The sequence below is a fragment of the Anolis sagrei genome, chromosome X (assembly GCF_037176765.1).
Source record: "Anolis sagrei isolate rAnoSag1 chromosome X, rAnoSag1.mat, whole genome shotgun sequence".
Taxonomy (NCBI): domain Eukaryota; kingdom Metazoa; phylum Chordata; class Lepidosauria; order Squamata; family Dactyloidae; genus Anolis; species Anolis sagrei.
In genome coordinates, this window is record NC_090034.1 from 97,913,899 (window position 1) to 97,921,712 (window position 7,814).

Sequence of the window (7,814 nt, forward strand, 5' to 3'; positions counted from 1 at the left end):
AAAATTGCTGTTTTTCCATTTGTTTACAGCACTTCCTAATTTTCTTAGGATGATAAACCTCAGAAAAATAATAATAAGGAGACATGTAATGGCAAAGTCTGACTGTGTGTTTCAAATTTGGAGTTCCTGACCATTTGCTAACACTTTCAGGAATTTAAAAAGTACTTCAATATTTTGTTGTTGTTAACACAATAAAACCTGTGCACTTGGTGAAAGCCACAGTTTGAGAAGATGTACAGCTTTCCAAAATAAAATATGCATTGATCTCATTGTCATATTTTCATTCTCCCTGCTTCAGTACAGTTTCTGGACTCTTTGAATGCCTGGGAGGGAAAATGGCAATGGAGATTATTTGATGTCTCCCCTCAAAGAAACACTGAAAGAGTGGAGAGAACAAGTGCTTCTTTCAGTTTTGGAAAAGGCTCTTGCCTTAGAAAACAGGATAAACCATTTTGCTTGGTTAATACTATATGTATGTAAATAAACACACACACATACATGCTGTGTGTATATACATATAGTATTACACCTTCCCTCATCTTATAGGTGAGGGTACCTTAGAATCTCTAATACAATAACAAGAACAAAGTTTGGCAAAGCACCCGGACCCGATGGGATCACAACAGCCTATTATAAATGGAGAATTATAGCCTACTACAAATGGAGAATAATCACTTACGTCCTAATCTCTGAAATGTCCATACTGTTTCCAAGGGACTATCACTCACCTTGAGAATAGGGTTTATGGTTTCTGATTACTTGATCTGTATGAAATTCCCAAATAGAGCAAGAGAGTGGGTCCCTTAGGAGAACTCCCTTTGTGTGATAGTTTCATCATAGCTGGTGGAATAACAAGAGAGAAAAGGTAGATGACAAAACAAGAAGGTAACAGCACCACGCAACTCCAAGGTGCAGGTTTTCTGGTCATGTATCCACTCTAATCAAAGTTCCATGTATTTTACCAACTGTGGGTTTCTTTGGTAGGATGTAATGGTCCAGAAGCAAATATGTTGAATGCTCTGCCTATGAGATGTAAGTCAAATTCACTCAACTCTTCCTTGGTTAGCCAGTACTGTGGCTGTTGGGTTCAGAGGAGAAAATATGGATTTGCAGTTCGTAGTTTCTACAGATAAAAGGATTAGCTTTCATAGATCTCAGGAATGAAGATCCACCACAATGTAACCCTAGAATACATTACAGTTTTGCTAATCCAGATTTATACTCTGTCAGAGCCTTTACTGGATCTTAGTGTAGACGTGTTGCACATCAATGTGTTGAGACACAGCAGCATTCACATGGGAAAGTATCCAAATCCCATTCTAAATTCTTTATACAGTTAACATCTAAAGGGTATTTTCAGTCAAATATGTTGTTATTCAGAACTTGTCTGCCATCTGAGGTATGTAATCAGAGGCAGCCCTAGGTAATTTTCAATGGTAAGCAAATAGTATTTTGCCCCCCCCCCCCCCACCAATCACTGATATATATTTTCTGTTCGTCGTGGGAGTTCTGTGTGCCATATTTGGTTCAGTTCCATCATTGGGGGAGTTCAGAATGCTATTTGATTGTAGATGAACTATACATCCCAGTAACTACAACTCGCATATCTCAAGGTCTATTTTCCCCCAAGAGCGCCCCTGGGCAAAATCAACTATACTGCAAATGCTTACTTTGCGTAATGGTTTGAGCCGCCCTTGTATGTAATACAACCTGACTGTTCAGGCTTTTTCCCCCTGTTACTTCTAAATCCTGCTATGGAGACAACCAATAAATACAGGACCTGTGACAGACAAGGATCAGCTATTAGTGAAAGTTACCAGTCAGTCAAAACTCTAACTAGTAAAGTAACAATGCCTCCAAATGATTAACATGTAAGGTGCATTACTGATGGTTTGGAGACCGAGAAAATTATAACTTTTCAATTTGTTTAAAAACGATGTGGTATAACATTTATTTACTTACTGTACTTACTTATTTCATATGCCATCTTTTCCTATAGAAGGATCTACAATGGCTTCCAAGGTTAATAACCACCATGGTGGTTGTGAGAGTGGTCCAGCATTTTTGTGGACACAGCATTTTATTTGAGAACACAAAAATGCTGGACCACTCTCACAACCACCATGTCAGACTACACAGAGAAGCCATTGAAATCCACAAACATGTGGACAATTTCAACAGAAAGGAAGAAACCATGAAAATGAACAAAATCTGGCTACCAGTATTAAAAAATTCAAAAATTGCAACAGCAAAAACAGCAGAGAGAAAAACAGGCAGGGACATCTAATCACCTTTCAAGAAGAGTTTGCTCCAGGCACAGTCAGCCCATTGTATGCTAATCAAGGTGGTCAGTTGAAAGATTCACACCTAGCCCAACTTACAAAAGCCCTTTGCCTCACCCTGGTCATTCCACAGATATATAAACCCCTTTTTTCCCAGCTCCAGCAGACCTCACCTCTGAGGATGCTTGCCATAGATGCAGGCGAAACGTCAGGAGAAATGCCTCTAGAACATGGCCATATAGCCCAAAAAACCCCACAAGAACTGAATTAAAAGGAAAGTAGAAATAGACAAAGGGATTATTGGGCTACTGTATGAGGAATTAATCACCTTAACTTACAAAACAAAAACAACACTTATATAAAATTGGAAACAAGAGAAAAACTTCAGTGAGAAATTAATTGTGTCTTGGATTGACAATATTCATAAAATTAAACTTATGAGGATCAAGGAAACCCAAAGGAAAATAATCTCCAAATGGTATAGAACCCCCAGCCAATTAGCAAACATAATGGGAAATATCTCAAACAAATGCTGGCACAAGTGTGGGGGGATAGGTACATTCTCCCACATGTGGTGGGATTGTAGAAAAATCCAGAACTATTATGGTAAAATAAGGACTGTAATGGAAGACATAATAGGGAAAGAATTAATGTGGGATAAAGCCAGGTTCATGTCCCTCACCATAAAGGCAAAGGAAGATAACAATAATTGGACAGAAATCCTAAAATATATTACAGCCGCAATACAGGCCACAATAGCCCGGGGATGGAGAGACGATACAAAATGGGATTTGGAAACCTGGTGGGCCTATCTATCAGAATATATAATTAATGATTTTATCAATCAAAGGAAAAACAAGTATATAAATAGTCAAATAGAACAAGATTGGTTTAGGAAATGGTCTGTGTTAATAGACAAAATAGATGGAGACGATAGAAACAACATTTTGAACCAAACTTTCCACACAGTTAAATTGATGCAATGACATGGGGAAGAAAAAAGAAAAGAAAAATGACAAAGTAGCACAATATTTATTTTGTTTGTTTATTTATGTGTTTCCTGCCTCACCTACTTATTTTATATGTCTCCTTTTCCTGGAGCAAGACCTAAGGTGGCTTCTAAGGACAGAATCCAAAGACAACCTTTTCTGAAAAAAGTATGGATATATGTATATTGTGTATGTGTGTGTGCTTGTTTATAGGTATATTTGTGTGTATATATGTGTTTATGTATGTGTATATGTATATATGTACATATGTGGGTTCATGTGTATATGTATAGATGTGTGTATGTATGTGTACATGTGTATATGTGTATATTGCTGTGTGCATATGTATATGTATATATGTGTATGTATATGTTCACACAATCGATCAGTAACAAACCAGACATAGGCACAGTATCATCCCCTCTCAGGGAAGGTGGCCTACTCGTTACTTTTTGCCTTCCGATTGTGTGGTGAGGAAGAATGTACGGTCATTGTGGCAGTTGTGTGTGTATGTGTGTGGCCGTGCACTTTTTATTTATTTCTTTATCTATTATTTATTTATTTATTTAAAACTTTTGTATCCCGATCTTCGCTACCTCCGTAGGGGAACTCAGACTGGCTTTTGCCTCACGATGGAGGGGGTGTGGCCAGGGCAGTCATTTTGTGCATGCATTGTAACTTATTTTGTTAGGGGGGGGGGGATTAAGTACATTTCTGGGGTTTTTTTATTGTTTTTAGGGATGATGGTCACTCGTTGGGTTGTTAGGTATATCGCATCCAAATTTGGTGTCAATTGCTCCAGGAGTTTTTGAGTTATGTTAATCCCACAAACGAACATTACATTTTTATTTATATAGATTGTTTCATGGCAAGAGATAGGACATGAAATGAATAGCCCCTGTAGTCTCTTCCAACTTTAGGATTCTGTAATAGTTTCTGTCCTGGTAAATCAGTATTCTTGATATTTTGTCCAGAAGGCATATCTATGTTATTGCTTGCACCAAAGCAAGTTATCAATTTTTATTAGTTGTAAAACAATGAAGGTATCATTTACTATATACAATTGGTCCTCCATAGCAGTAGGTTCTGGATCAATGGATTCAACCAACCATGCCTCCAGAAAGTAGACCTTAGAGGTGCATAGCCTTCTGCTATTTTACAGATCTGCTATTTTACAGATCTGCTATTTTACAGATCTTCTCTGACATTCATGTGAGTTGTTTGTCATCATATAGGATGCCATTCTAGTCCATCATTAAAAATAATGGGATGAACAGCTATAATTTTGATATTCATGGTTTTGAATCAAGCCCTGGTGGATACCAAGGGTCCAATGTATATTTTTAACACATTACTGAAAGCAGAAGCAATGTTGGCAAAATTATCTAATGCTTAGCTGGGTCACTCCAAGAGAAAGGATGGCTCCATTAAAGTCTGTGCAAGAGAAGGAATGCAGATCAAGGAGGAATGAGAAGCTAGTCCAATGCTTCTGTGAATTTTAATGATCTCCTTAGATGTAGCACTATCTTCAAATGACCAGATAACATTTTCAAAGGGCAATCACTCACCTTGAGGAGAGAGTTTAAGCTTTTGATGACTTGATCTGCAAGAAATTCCCAAACAGAGGCAGAGAGGTGAGTCTTGCTAGGAGCATCCCCTTTCGTAATTATTTCTTCAAAGCTGATGGATTAACAAGATCAATAGAAGACACGAAGCCAACTGCAAGATGCATGTTTCGTTGGCACGTATCCACTCCAATTTAGTTTTTTTTATCAACTGTGGCTTTCCTCAGTAGGCTGTAATGATACAGAAGCCGATACGTTGAATGTGCCTATGAGATGAAAGTCAAATTTGCTCATCTGTTCCTTGGGGCACATCCAGACAGCATCCAAAACACACAAGCTCCCATGTGCTTACGTGCGGCATCCTAACGATGCCTCAGGTAAAAACAAATTAATTTGGGACAAAGCAGGGGATTGCCTCGCGTGACTTCTGGTCCCAATCCACACAGCTCTCTTGGAATTTTTGGGCTCCTGGAATCCGAAAAACCCAAGGCAGCGCCCACTCCCTCCCAAAATCTCTTTTAAAAGCCTTTAAAGGTAAAAATTACTTACCTGGCCTCCATTACCTTGCTATCGACCCTCTCTTCATTTCTACATGCCAGGAGAGGGTCAGCAGCAGGATAATGGTGGCCAGGTAAGTCATTTTAACTTTTTAAGGCTCTGGGGGGAGTGTTGGTGTCCGGATGCTGACAACCCCCTCCCCCCCCCCCGCCAAACACACACACACCCCAAGAAAGTCCAGGGCTTTTTTTACTGGTGTGGGGACAGAAGTTTAGCTGGACCCAGATTTTTTAAACCCGAGTCAAACAGACTTTTCCCTTGTCTGTAACCGCCCTTGGTTAGCCAATACTGTGGCTGTTGGGTCCAGAGAGGATTTGCAGTTCATGGTTTCTGCAGATAAAAGGATTAGCTTTCAAGGATTTCAGGAATGAAGATCCAAGACTATAATGTAAATCTAGACTGCATTACAACTGTGAATTCTGAGCTAAGGAATTTTATTTTGTGGTATTTATAAGACAGTGATCAACAGTCACATTAGCATAATGTTATTCTTGGTGTCTTGGTTTTTAGGCATCTTTCCGGAGTTTTATGGGGCAATGATTCAGAAGACTGCATTGGCTAAACTTCATCAGCTCAACTTGCTTAGATATGTTTGACTATGGACGAGCAGGTGATGGATGGCATATGTTCTGTATCTCAAAAACTAAAGCTGATAGGGCAGTGGTTCTCAACCTGGGGTCGCCAGATGTTTTTGGCCTTCAACTCCCAGAAATCCTAACAGCTGGTAAACTGGCTGGGATTTCTGGGAGTTGTAGGCCAAAACACCTGGGGACCCACAGGTTGAGAACCACTGTGATAGGGGATCAAGTAGAAGCCAGTACACCAGGGCAAGCTGATGAAGGGTTACACGTACCATCCCCTTTAGAATACTGATGAAAGCATGCTGTAGCCTGTAGGTCTACCCTATTAGGAAAGAAACGGGCCCTACGTGGGAAACAACTGAGAATAGGATAGAACAAAGGTTCTCAAGTTTTGGCCTTATCAAAAGAGACAATATTGTGTTGTGAATCTGGACTCTTTGGATTCTTGGCTTTGTTGATTCTGGACTGTACTCTAGACTGCTGTATTTTGGTTTCTGACTTGGACTTCTTATTCTGCTGTTTTCGGACTACTAGCTTTATTGACATTGGACAGGAATTCTGGCTGGTGCTTGTTTCTATCAGTAGTAATTTCAAACAGTGTGTACGTACACTTTCACGTAATCATAGTGTAGTTGTCTATATCCAAAGTGTTTCTTGCTCAAGTTTTAATAATACTGAATTTTATTTAGTTTTTAACTATGCAAAAGCAAGTTCATATAGTACCTTATGTAGTATTTTCAGGGTGCATTCACGATTGATTTATGTAGCCTTTTAATGGTTTGTATAGTATTTTTGTGGTGTATTTAGTATTGTATTTAATAACCTGGTTTTTATGTATTTGTTTGTCCTATATGTGAAAGGCCTATCTTCTAATCGTTAAATAAACTAAACTAAGCTTGTTTCGGAATAAACTCTGAAATTCTTTTGGTGTGACCATACAGCAACATTTGGGCTTCATCTTGCTCTCAATGGCTTGTGTGTATATCTATGCTAAAGCTACCAGCCTAAAAAGCATTGGAGCTATTTCAATAATATATTGGGGCTTTCTTTGACTCTTCTGTTGCTAAGGAAATCTTTGTTTAACCAGGACTAGGCATAACACAACAGTTGCATTGAATTCATATCCAATGAGACCTAACCTTCTGAGGAGGAACAGTGACACGAACCTTGCATGTAGGTATAACACTAGGGAGTGCTCATGGGAGGAAGTAGAACGATCAGTGTGCTGCTCTCACACAAATGAGGACTTGAAACACTGGGCTGGGAGATGGTATCGTCTGGGTTTTGGTTAAGGACCCCTTGTGGATATCAAACTCCATGAATGCTCAAGCCCCATTATAAACAATGGTGTAATAAAATGATGTCCCTTATATAAAATAACCAAATCCAGATTTACTTTTGGGAATTTCTTTATTTTTGAATGTTTTCAAGTTGTAGATGGTTGAATCCACGGATACAGAGGCCAACTGGACTATCTAACTCCAGAATCAAAGTGATTATGCACTTAAAACTGTTCACACAAATTCTAAATTTCACATCAAATAATTTCAAGGCAACTCAAATACTTCATAACTAATGCATAGAGAGGCATAACTAAGTTAAGAGGCATCACAATCTTGTAATTCTTCAGGAAATAGAAGGAATGCTAGAAAAGTAGCCCTGTTACCCACCTAGGAATACAATAGGTCCTCAGGACAAGTCCTAATAAGTGGGTGAAATCCAGAAACTGTATATATCTTTATTAAAAACCAGCCTTCTTTATGAGAGCCAGAGAACAGAGGAAACCCCCTTCCTTCTTCTTGTGGAGTCTGTCAATGCAGCTTCTACAAGAGTCCCAGG